The following is a 14,069-nucleotide window of genomic DNA, read 5'->3' as shown; positions in this document are numbered from 1 at the left end:
ATTTCCTACATTTAGACCCAGCCTTGCTATCACAATTTCAGAATAGATCCTTATTCATCTTAGTACTTCAACAAGTAAATAAGAGTGTTAACAAAGTTGTTTTCAACAAAACAATACCTTTAAATGCTCTCTGCATGAATTAAAAGGTCAACAATACCAAGTTGGTACACATTTGATACTAAATTCATTTTATGATTCTGCCAATGCAAAAATTTCAGAACCCTATTAGTATAAACTATTGCTCCCAGCAATGTAGAGGTTTATATTTCTGCACTCCCTAGTGCATAAATTCTTCATGCATTAGCTTATCAAGGCAATACTCAATTTCCAAAATCACTTCTATTACTCACTTCCATTCCATCACTGCACAATAGTAACCACTCTACAGATTCAATTTTCCATTAGTAGCATTTTTAAAAAAAATTGCACAACAGTACTTCCATGTCCTTCTAAAGCTTTAAATGTAGTATCAAGTCTCTAAATTCAAAGCAATTGTAGCTTGTTCTTGATATGATAAAACTTAAGAAATTGATACATTTAGTATACAATCTTATTCATAACAAGATTTCAACATTTTCTTTTCTAGAACAGTAGCACTCCAACCTTAAAACCTTTAACATTTAACTCCATTACATCTTTCCAAATCTCCATCATTGGCTTGAATTTGAATCCCGACCATTAACAAATGAATCCAAACATTCAAAAACACTACACACCTCCCCCACACTTAATCCTTTGTCCATCTAGTCAATCTAACTCATCAAAAATTCAACCAACACTCCCAATGAATGACAAGCAAAAATGATCAAGGATTAGAATGCTAGATGATAATGTTTCAAGAAAATTGTGGAGAAAGAAATGGGAAATAATTGTTGGATCGAGAACGCGCTAGAGGGGGGGGGAAGGGTGAATAGCGCTCGTGGCTATTGTGTTCGTTTCGGAATCGTAATTATAAAACGTACGAGTTAAAGCAGCGGAATAAACAGAAAGTAAACAACACAAAGAACTCCAAGATTTACTTCGTTCTGAGCCTGTGGAGACTCCTACTCGAAGGCCTGCGATCCTTGATCGCTTTCCGTGGGCAACAACTATATCACGTAAATCTTTACAAGTAGATGAATATAGAAATTAGCTCAAAGAAAAGTTATACCGACAATACTACAAATATGAAGAGTGGTAGCTGATTGTCGGAGCAGCAGAGTGTCGTTAAAGCTTTCGGAGTAGCGCACGGGAGTTCTTCTGTTCGAGTTCGATTAATAGGTTGTACCCCGATGCCTTCTTTTATAGCTCTGTGAAAGCTGATCCAGATCTGATCACCTCGGGATCAGATTTGACTCACCGTCGATCGGTCGATCGATCCTCCTGATCGGTCGACCGATCCCCCTGATCCGGTCAGCATCCTCATCTGCTTCGATCACCTTGCTCCGCTGGTCAAACTTCATCCGAGGTTCGGTCGACCGATAAAAAGGTTCGGTCGACCGATAAGCTGCTGACTCACCCAGTCAGCGAAATCCAGTCGACGCCCGATCCTGTTGACACCAACGCAGGTTCGGTCGACCGATCCCAGGGTTCGGTCGACCGATCCCCTGGTCGACCCCGGTTCAACCATCTGGAGATCTCTCTGCTGGCTTGTGGGTTCGGTCAATCGATCCAGAGGTTCGGTCGACCGATCATGGTCAGTTCCAACCCTGCATAAAATAATTAGTTTCCTGCAAAACAGAGTTAGAACACAAGATAATATGTATGAAAATAAATGTTTGACAGTCTTCGGACTGTCCGGGTCTGACTTCGGATTTCTGATCGGAAATCTTAGGTCGACCCGACGCCTACTGTTCCCTCTACCGGGAACGCGTCCTCACATACTCCACTCAGGAGATTTTACCTTTTGCCAGTGCGATCCTCCAGATCGACTGAACTTTCTGCCTAAGGTTACCACCCCTTAGGACCTAGAGTTACCGCCCCCTAGGGGTTTTCTCCACCTAGGGTTACCACCCCTAGGACCTAGGGTTACCGCCCCTTAGGGTTTTTCTCCACCTAGGGTTACCACCCCCTAGGACCTAGGGTTACCGCCCCCTAGGGTTTTTCTCCACCTAGGGTTACCATGTAACGACCCGACCCTCTTGGCCAATTTGGTGGCCCATTTGGCGACCCTCGAGTCGTCGACCGTCGGCCCTTATGTCGTCGGCTCATTTGGCGACCTCTCATGTCGTCGACCGTTGATCTCACTTGGTTACCAGGATTCATAAACTCATAACCAAGTGAGATCATCTCACTTGGTTACCAGGATTCATAAACTCTAATACTTAAGCCTGGAGGTTTAGAGTTCGAATCCTGGGGGAGGCAAAAATCCACTGGCCAGGGGTGGGAAGACCTAGTGAGTAACGGCACGGCCAAGGGTCGTCGGTCGACGACATGAGAGGTCGCCAAATGGGCCGACGACATAAGGGTCGACGGTCGACGACCCGAGGGTCGCCAAATGGGCCGCCAAATGGGCCAAGAGGGTCGGGTCGTTACAATAAAAAGACGCCTTTTTATTATAATGTAACGGCCAAGGGTTGTCGGTCGACGACATAAGGGCCGACGGTCGACGACCCGAGGGTCGCCAAATGGGCCGCCAAATGGGCCAATAGGGCCGGGTCGTTACATACCACCCCCTAGGACCTGAGGTTGCCTCCCCTTAGGATTTTCTCCACCTAGGGTTACCACCCCCTAGGACCTAGGGTTACCACCCCCTAGGGTTTTCACATTGCCTAACCGCAGCTAGAACTTTTCTCCACCTAGGGTTACCACCCCCTAGGACCTAGGGTTACCACCCCCTAGGACCTAGGGTTACCACCCCCTAGGATTTTAACCTGCCTAACCGCAGTTAGGACTTTCCTGAAACACTCAATTAAACATATTAGATCACAAAACACCTTAATTTTGAATCCTTTGCCATTATCAAAACTAAAGTTCGATCGTCGGATGCTTCCCGCACTAACAATCTCCCCCTTTTTGATTATGGCAACAAGAAATTCAAAGTTAAGAAAAAACATGCAATAACAAATAGATACAGAAAGTTTTAACCAAGCTTAAGTAAATAAACTTCAAATGCAAGAACAATTAAGCTGGAAACTTTTAACTTTGTAATACTAAACTCCCCCTTAATAAAAGCCCTCTTTTTTTTTGTTTTGAATTTTGATTTTGAATTTGAATTTTCCTACTCTCCCCCTTTGTCATATATCAAAATGAATCAGTGGAAAAGAAGTCTGAATTTTTCAGAAAAGCGAGTTAGTTTGATACTTAACTTTTCAAAGAGGGATAAAAGTAGACAGGTTTTGAAAATTCATTGCTTAAAAAAAACGGAGAGTTTATACTTAGCAAAAAGAGCTTTTATAACACTTAGCTTTGTTATACTAATTTTCATTGTTGTAATCTTTTAGCTAAGTGAAAACAAATCTAGAAAAATTTTTCTTTTTAAAAGAAATCGACTTAGTTCTTTTAAAATTATACAAAATATTTTAAGTCACTAAAAAAAACTTAAAAAAATTATAAGTACTTAGCTTTTTCAATAAAATATTCATAAAATTAACTAAGTTGAAATTGTTTGCGATAATATTTGAATTTTCAATCATAGAAGCCACTGGACTGAGCTTTTTGCTAATACTTTAGTTTTGAAAAAGAATAAAAGCTTAAGTTTTAAAGTAACAGAAAAACATTCGCATATTTAAAAATATTTAGGTTAAAAGGTTTTATTAGCAAAGAGGGAGTAGCTAAATGTTTAGTTCAGATTGTCCTTAAGTCCAAGCATGAGTCAAATTAAATTATCTAATTTAATTTGATTAGGTATCAGAGCCCTAAAGTAATTTGATCAAGTATCAGAGCTTTAAAGTACAAGCATGCTTAAACTTCACACTGAATATCCTTTTTCAACTGTCTAACCTTTAGCTACTTGCTGATTGTCTAGAGGGCAGCAGCTGTCACTTGGTTAGTCAAGTTAAGTCAATTGGTCCAGTTAGATTTGACTAAGTCTGGAAGACTTGACTTGATTACTATATATGATGTGTTTAATGCCCAGACTCATATTGATGCACAAATATAAGCATTCTTGAGTCCAGACTGTACCCTATGCATCTCACGCCATTCTAAGTTTTTCAAACAAAAACAAGGTATACCTAGGTGTTTGTGAGATGCTCTGGCTTAAATCTAGGGGAACATGATTTCTAGGGGAAAACTTAGGCTAAATCCAAATTTTGAGAATTCTAAGAAATTAGAATTTTGAAATAAGTATTTTCCTAGAATTTGAAAAATGATAACATATTTGAAATAGGACAGTGAGTTTGAAAATCAATATCTATTCTACCCAACACATTCCTATTTATCTTCTAAGTGAGCTGAACTCAAGTTCAGGTAAGGGTTTTGTGAAGATGTCAGCTAGGTTTGATTTTGACTCAACATAGTTGAGTATAATATCACCCTTAGCTACATGATCCCTTACAAAATGGTGCTTCACTTCTATATGTTTAGTCCTTGAGTGATGAATTGAGTTTTTTGTTAGATTTATGGAACTTATATTATCAATTGAGATTTTTGTTTTATGATAGTCTAGTTGATAGTCTTTAAGAGTGTGCATCATCCATAGCAATTGAGATGTGCATTCACCTAAGGCTATATATTCAGCTTCAGTGGTAGATAAAGCAACACAATGTTGTTTTCTACTTGACCAACTTACTAGGCATTGTCCTAGAAATTGACAATTACCACTTGTGCTTTTTATATCTAACTTGCATCCAGCGTAATCTGAGTCAGAATAGCCGGTTAGGTCAAGAGTGCCAGATCTAGGATACCAAAGTCCAACATTTAGAGTTCCTTTAACATACCTAAGAATTCTTTTGACAAGAGTTAAGTGAGACTCTTTTGCACAAGATTGATATCGTGCACACATACCTACTGCGAAAATAATGTCTGGTCGACTCGCAGTTAGGTACAGTAGACTTCCTATTGCACTTCGATAGTATCTCAAATCTACTGGTTTACCTTCTAAGTCTGAGTCAATTTTAGCATTAGTAGCCATTGGTGTATTGATTATCTTTGAGTTCTCCATGCTAAATTTTTTAATTAATTCTTTAGCATATTTAGTTTGATAGATATAAATACCATCTTTAGTTTGCTTAATTTGTAAACCCAAGAAAAAATTTAGTTCTCCAACCATACTCATTTCAAATTCATTTTCCATTAATTTAACGAATTCTTTTAAAAAGTTAGAGTTAGTTGAGCCAAATATTATATCATCAACATAGATTTGAGCTATGAAGATGTCTTTTTCTATGGTTTTTACAAATAGGGTCGGATCGATGTTACCTTGGTTAAATCCTTTGGATATTAAGTGATTGGATAATCTTTCATACCATGCCCTAGGGGCTTGTTTTAGTCCATATAAAGCCTTTTTTAGTTTAAATACATGGTTTGAGTTCTCTAAGTCTTCAAATCCTGGGGGTTGGCTTACATAGACCTCTTCCTTGATAAATCCATTTAAAAAGGCTGACTTGACATCCATTTGATACAATTTAAATCCTTTATGTGTAGCATAGGATAACAACATTCTAATGGATTCTAGTCTAGCTACTGGAGCATAGGTTTCGTCATAGTCTAACCCTTTAACTTGACTAAACCCTTTTGCTACTAGTCTTGCCTTATTTCTTACTATATCACCCTGATCATCCAATTTGTTCCTAAATACCCATTTGGTGTCAATTATGGACTTATCTATGGGTTTAGGTACAAGTTCCCAGACTTGGTTTCTATCAAATTGGGCTAATTCTTCCTGCATTGCAATGATCCAGTCTGGGTCAGGTAGGGCTTCTTCTATGGTTTTAGGTTCAATATTGGAAATAAGGGCAATCTGACTAAGGTTTCTATAGGAGGATCTAGTTCTGACTCCTATGTTTGGGTCACCCAAAATTTGATCAGGTGGGTGAGAAGTACTTACTCTAGATGATCTTATGTTTGGGTCAGAAATTGGTTCCTCTGGTTTATTAACGTTAGGTTGAATTTCATCATCTTCTATAGTTCTTGGATAGATGTCAACATTTTCATTTATATTATCTTCTATAGGTTTATTAACGTTATTATCTTCATCAAATATGTTATTAGTTGTTTCTTCAACCTTGAAGGTACTTTGATTATATACTCTAAATGCCCTACTGGTTGAGGAGTATCCTAAAAATATTCCTTGGTTAGATTTTGGTGTAAATTTTCCTAAGTAATCTTTAGTGTTTAAAATGTGAACTTTACACCCAAATACTTTTAAATAGTTTAAGTTAGGTATTTTATGGTAATATAGTTCATAAGGGGTTTTATTGTGAAATTTGTTAATTAAGATTCTGTTTTGAATATAATTTGAAATATTTATTGCTTCAGCCCAAAATTGATGTTTTAAGTTATATTCATTTAACATAGTCCTAGCGGCTTCCTGTAGTGTTCTATTTTTACGTTCCACTAGACCATTTTATTGGGGGGTTCTAGGACATGAAAATTCGTGTTGATATCCATTTATTTTACAAAATTGAGTAAACCTATGATTTTCAAATTCTCCCTCGTGATCACTTCTTATTCTTTTAATTTTAGTGTCTTTTTCATTTTCTATTAATTTGCAAAAATTACTAAATATTTCATAGGTTTCATCTTTTATTTTTAGGAATCTTACCCATGTGAACCTAGAGTAATTGTCAATTATCACTAAGCAATACTGGTTTTTGCTTAGTGACTTGGCTCCATGTGAATCAAATAGGTCAAGGTGAAGGAGCTCAAGTAAGGAGTTAGTTCTTTCTAAGTTGGTTGACTTGTGGGTCGATTTGGTTTGTTTTCCTTGTTGACAAGCATTACAGATTGAGTTTTCAATAAATTTTAATTTGGGCAAACCTCTAACTAGATCGTTTTGACTCTTTTTTGAAATGAGTCTAGTGTGAGCGTGACCCAGTCTTCTGTGCCACAAATCAGTTTCTTCTTCTTGTGTCAGAAAACATTTTATTGAGGATGTGGGTAGATTGATTGAATACATATTATTTTTCCTAAGTCCCTTAAGTGTGATTTCAGGATTTTCAATATTTTTGATTAACACCTAGCTTTGTCAAAGGTTACTAAGTATCCACTATCACACAATTGACTTATACTTAGTAGATTAAAATTGAAATTTTCAACTAACAGAACTTTTTGAATAATAAAATCGGAACTGAGTTCAATATTACCTCTTCCGATTACCTTAAGTTGACCTTCGTTGCCGAAAACAACTGACCCTAGATTCTTTAGTTTGAGCTCTGTAAACTTCAATCTATCTCCAGTCATATGTCTGGAGCATCCACTATCTAACATCCATTGATCCAACTTCTACACATAAAGTGAATGAATTGATTTCTTGTTAATGGATTAAAAGATAGTTTGACTGAAGTAGGCTCCCTAGTTTTTCATCTCATCTAATTTAAGTTAGCAATCAGTTAACCCTATGGGTGATTGTGAGATAGTTGATTAAATTAATTATTTGAACCAATTTTAAGTTAAATTAATTTTGAAGAAGATTTTTAAGTTAATTTTGAAAAATAATTTTAAGGTTAAATTAATTTTTGAAAGTAATTTTAAAGTTAAATTAATTTTGAAAATAATTTTAAGGTTAAATTAATTTTGAAAGTAATTTTAAGATTAAATTAAATTTGAAAATAATTTTAAGGTTAAATTAATTTTGAAAGTAATTTAAATTAATTTTGAAAGTAATTTTAAAGTTAAATTAACTTTGAAAGTAATTTTAAATTTAAATAAATTTTGAAAATAATTTTAAGGTTAAATTAATTTTGAAAGTAATTTTAAGGTTAAATTAATTTTGAAAGTAATTTTAAGGTTAAATTAATTTTGAAAGTAATTGTAAAGTTAAATAAATTACGAAAATAATTTTAAGGTTAAATAAATTTTGAAAGTAATTTTAAGGTTAAATTAATTTGAAAATAATTTTAAGGTTAAATTAATTTGAAAATAATTTTAAGGTTAAATTAATTTTGAAAGTAATTTTAAGGTTAAATTAATTTTGAAAGTAATTTTAAAGTTAAATTAATTTTGAAAATAATTTTAAGGTTAAATAAATTTTGAAAGTAATTTTAAGGTTAAATTAATTTTGAAAGTAATTTTAAGGTTAAATTAATTTGAAAATAATTTTAAGGTTAAATAAATTTTGAAAGTAATTTTAAAGTTAAATTAATTTGAAAATAATTTTAAGGTTAAATAAATTTTTAAAGTAATTTTAAAGTTAAATTAATTTTGAAAGTAATTTTAAAGTTAAATAAATTTTGAAAGTAATTTTAAGGTTAAATTAATTTTGAAAGTAATTTTAAAGTTAAATTAATTTTGAAAATAATTTTAAGGTTAAATAAATTTTGAAAGTAATTTTAAAGTTAAATTAATTTTGAAAGTAATTTTAAGGTTAAATTAATTTAGAAAGTAATTTTAAAGTTAAATTAATTTTTAAAATAATTTTAAAGTTAAATTAATTTTTGAAAAAAATTTTAAGGTTAAATTAATTTTGAAAATAATTTTAAAGGTAAATTAATTTTGAAAATAATTTTAAGGTTAAATTAATTTTGAAAGTAATTTTAAAGTTAAATTAATTTGAAAATAATTTTAAGTTTAAATTAATTTTGAAAGTAATTTTATAGTTAAATTAATTTGAAAATAATTTTAAGGTTAAATTAATTTTGAAAGTAATTTTAAAGGTAAGTAAATTTTGAAAATAATTTTAAAGTTAAATTAAGTTTAATTAATTTGAGATATAATTAAATTAATTTGAGAGTTATTAATTTAAAATTGAACATAGGTAAGTTTAATTTCGAATTAAGTTAACTTAATTAAGTTTTAATTAATCTATTTTAATTTTGATCTTGATTTTAAACTTAATTTCTTAGTCATCTCACCCAATCTAAATTATCAATCAGGTACTCCTATAATTGTTGTGAGATGAATTGCGGTTTAATTTAAGGGTTTTATTTAACTTTATGTTAGATTCATGTTTAGCTTTGGGTTTAACAAGTAAGCATTCTTTGGATAAACCTCTGGGCTATGGTGAGTCACAAGGAACTCATTAAAATAACCATGCCTTTGAGGTTTTCCAAATAGTCCTACCCATTGAACTTAATATTAAACCTTGGTCTAACTAGTTAGGATCCATTTAAGGGTAGCTTCGGTTAGTTCCACTTGGCCAAATGCACCAGGTCGAAGCCATATCTTCCTAGACATGCGATGCCCAAGCTTCCCTAACGTACTATCATCCAAAAACTTCACCAGTACTTTGGGTCAAGTTAAATCTAGCCCGTTTTAATCTAACCTTAATTACCCTACTGGGTAATCTACTCTTGTTTTACCCATTCCGGGTAGATTAAGTTCGGTTACCCTGTCGGGTAATTTAGTTAGGGGTGCTAGTTATTCTGGATCCTCCTCTTTTGAAGTTTGAATTTTAATTTAATTTCGAATTTTAAATTTGTAATTTGAATTTTAAATTTGTAATTTGAATTTTGAATTTTTGAATTTTAATTTCAAATTTTAAATTTGTATTTTGAATTTTTGAATTTTAATTTAATTTTGAATTTTAAATTTGTAATTTGAATTTTGAATTTTTGAATTTGAATTTCGAATTTTAAATTTGTATTTTGAATTTTTGAATTTTTGAAATTTTGAATTTTAATTTAATTTTGAATTTTAAATTTGTATTTTAAATTTTTGAATTTTAATTTCAAATTTTAAATTTGTATTTTGAATTTTAAAATTTTGAATTTTAATTTAATTTTGAATTTTAAATTTGTATTTTGAATTTTAATTTAATTTCGAATTTTAAATTTGTATTTTGAATTTTGAATTTTTGAATTTTAATTTAATTTCGAATTTTAAATTTGTATTTTGAATTTTGAATTTTTGAATTTTAATTTAATTTCGAATTTTAAATTTGTATTTTGAATTTTTGAATTTTAATAGTTTTCGTATTTACTCCCCCTGGATCGTAGCCTCGATAAGGTCTATCGAGGTAGTGTATTTGATCATTCGGGACCCAGTATTGACCAAGTCCAACTTGATTAATCAAGTTAGACTTGGGGACCGATGCTTGGATTACCTTTCTATTTGGTTTATTTATTAACGATAAATACGATTTGTATTTCTTTTTAGTTTTATATCCTAGCCCAGTTCTATTGTATACGACCCTTTGTGTCCCAAGAATTAGGTCAAGATTCTTGGAACCTAAAGAAAACCATTCTAAAGTATTTTTTAAATCCTTGACCTAATTTTTCTGACTTGAATTTTATTCCTCAAGTTTTTGAGCTTGAGTTGAAACTTCAGTCTGACTTTGGTCAAGTAAGGATTTAGTGTTAGCCACTTCTTTAAGGACAGTTACTTCCTTTAGAAGTGACTTAATTTTCAGGTTTGACTTAGCTAATTTACGTAATAGATAATTGACTAAATTGTTTAAACGAGAGATACTTACAGCGGGGTCTTACCCTTCGGAAACGGATACGGATCCGTGGCTTTGCTCGGATTCCGCCTCCGACTCGCTCTCGCTCTCGAATTCGACGATCTGATCCCTGGCCATCAATGCGAGTAAACTCGTTTGTTCGAGTTCGTCGTCGTCGTCCTCCGAAGAAGATTCGTCCCACGTCGCCTTAAGGACCTTCTTTCTTCTTTACTTTTTGGCCTCCTTCAGGTTAGGGCAGTTGGCTTTGATGTGCCCCTTCTGGTTGCACCGTAGCAGGTTACTTCAAACTTCACCTTCGAGTTCTGTGGACCTTCCTTTGTTTTCACTACCTTCTTTAGATCTCTTTTGTTGAAGCCCTTCTTCTTGTAGAGCTTCTTCACAAGGTTTACCAGCTCAGTTGTAATTTCATCGTCTTCATCATCAGAGTCTGGTTCATCTTCCGACTCCTGTTCAGTTCTTCGACGTGATCTCGGTTCCTGTGTTCGATTGGTACCTGCAACAAACGCAATACCTTTCTCGGTTGGCTGTGCATTAGTCTGCTCATGAAGTTCAAATTCACTAAACAATTCATCTAATTTTAAAGAAGACAAGTCCTTGGAAACTTTGTAGGCATCTTCCATTGATGCCCACAATGTGTTCCTCGGAAACGAGTTTAGAGCATACCTTATGACGTCCCGATTCTCTATCTTCTGCCCGATTCCGTGAAGGGAGTTGAGGATGTCTTAGATTCTTGCGTGTAGGAAACTCGCCGTCTCGCCTTCCTGCATCTTCAGATTATATAACTTATTAAGTAAAAAGTCTCTTTTACTTACCTTGGTGTCGACAGTGCTTTCGTGGAGTTCGATTAACTTCTCCCAGAGCTCCTTTGCAGAAGAAAACGGGCCGACTCTGTTGAGCTCCTCCTTGGTAAGACCGCATTGGAGAGTGCAAGTAGCTTTGGCGTCAGCTTCCACCTTTTTGATTAGAGATGGTTCCCATTTCTCGCAGGGTGTAGGTTTGCCGTCGTCATCTGATGGTAGTTGTAGTCCCGTCTTGATGATCATCCAGGTTTCGAACTGGATCTTCAGATAAGTCTCCATTCTTCCCTTCCAGTAATCGAAATCCTCTCCGGAGAATAGCGGGGGACGCACAGTACTGAAACCCTCTTGTTGGGCCATTTGTAATATGCAACACAAAAAAATGACAGAAATGTACCAAGACTAGGTCTTGGATTAGCAGTGCGGGAAGTATAATAATAAGTACGAACTCGAGCGGTGTTGCACCGACTTCGAGCAAAAACCGATTCGATAAAAGAATTAGAATATAGCGATAAGGCTAAATTCTAATTGACTCCGAAAAATCTGAAAACACCATGAAAATTTGTTTTGAAAGGTGGTTGTACCAATTCAAAACGACCCCGCTCTGATACCAATTGTTGGATCGAGAACGCGCTAGAGGGGGGGGGGGTGAATAGCGCTCGTGGCTATTGTGTTCGTTTCGGAATCGTAATTATAAAACGTACGAGTTAAAGCAGCGGAATAAATAGAAAGTAAACAACACAAAGAACTCCAAGATTTACTTTGTTCGGAGCCTGTGGCGACTCCTACTCGAAGGCCCGCGATCCTTGATCGCTTTCCGTGGGCAACAACTATATCACGTAAATCTTTACAAGTAGATGAATACAGAAATTAGCTCAAAGAAAAGTTATACCGACAATCCTACAAATTTGAAGAGTGGTAGCTGATTGTCGGAGCAGCAGAGTGTCGTCAAATGTCACACCCCCAAAGGAGTCTCTGTCAGACAAAAATCCGACAACATCTCCCCTGTACCGGTGACAATCTGAAGCATCAATACAAGCAAAATACATTAGCCACATGCGGCTGGAATATTTATATACACAACCACGCAGTTATAATAACAGCCCACACGGCTGGAATGAAACAATCACAACCACGCAGTTATATATAAAACAGCCCACACGGCTGTACTAAAAAAACCAACAACCCGACAAAAACGAAAACGGAAAGCCCAATACAACACAATCAACACACTGCTAGCCGGCTAGGCTTTATACAACAACCACAACGACAAATACAACAACACACCAAATACAAATAAAAGATATACAAAACCCGAAACGAACATCGGATGTGACGTAGGACCCCGCAGACAGGATACTCCGAGCGACACTCCAACCATCTACCTGAAAACATAAAGATATACATGCGGTGGTGAGTATAGGTAACTCAGCGGGTAATAGAAAAGATAGTGCATGATCTATAAATAAACATAGAGATCAAGGTATACAGTCTCAGTAGGGAAATAAAGAACATGACCATACTAACATATCCAATAAACACAACTATCAGTATCAGCCTATCTCACATGATATAATGCTCATAACTGACATACAAAACTACACATACCACAACTGTCAAGATGATAAACACATACACAATCTGGAATCGACACCTGGTACAATGGTCAGTATACTCACCAGATCTGCAACAGACCTACTCGTGACACCTGTGCAATATAAATACGACTGCAAATACATGTAAAATAAATGACATGTATGCAGCATGACAACCATATGCAACAATCATATCGCAAACAAATGCAACATACCGCAAACACATGCAACTAGTATCTACTAGGCATGTATGCAAATATATCTCCAAAGATGCACCACGCATCAAATGCAAATGTGCATGCATGCTCCATGGTCACCCCCGCCACCTCTCTAGACACCACGACCCCTGTATGGCCGAGAGGCTTGGGTCCGTGACAAACCGTACTAGCCTTCAGTACATGCACCGCTATAGGCGGCCGAAGCGGACGGTCAGCTAAGTAGTTATATAACTACATAGCTAAGGGTCCCTGACCACTCATAACTCAAACCCTCTGACTACTGTACCCTCAAGACACACTACTCCAGAGTGGTCGAGGCTGACAGAACACTGAGCGGCTGAATGAGCGCGACAGGACATAGCTCCACTCCCAGCTACCACTCTCCATCAGTGGTAGAGTGGACAGCTATAAAAACTGACAACCCTCTCAACTACAACGGAGACGATAGTCGTCAGTATGCAATGAATGATGAACATGATATATATATATATATATATAATCATGATACAGACACCGTCATCATCCATGCAAACTCTAACTCCATATAAGCACTCCACAACATGAACATAATCGTCATGATAAATCCACACATCCCACCGAAAACATGTACACAACTACACACGTATAATCAACCAAAAGTCTCCAATAATCCCTCTGGACACATATGCACAGATCGTAAATACAATCAACATGTATCCTCCAATAGTAAACACATCAGACACGTGTATAAATCACAAACATACAATCAACACAACTCCTCCAAAAGTACATAACCAAACACGTGTGTACATACAACATGCAAATGTAGGGTCAACATGATGACTCCTAAAACACATACCACGCTCCATACAATCCACATTATATGCATAAATCAGCATGATAAATCCAACCACTCGACAATCCCTACAATACATACTCTACATGCGTAATCACAGCAGAGTCGAAACCAAGAGTAGAGACTGTATATGATATAACTAGG

Source organism: Zingiber officinale, chromosome 7B, assembly GCF_018446385.1.
Source record: "Zingiber officinale cultivar Zhangliang chromosome 7B, Zo_v1.1, whole genome shotgun sequence".
Classification (NCBI taxonomy): domain Eukaryota; kingdom Viridiplantae; phylum Streptophyta; class Magnoliopsida; order Zingiberales; family Zingiberaceae; genus Zingiber; species Zingiber officinale.
The sequence above is the reverse complement of the archived record's forward strand: the minus strand, read 5'-3'. Positions refer to the sequence as shown.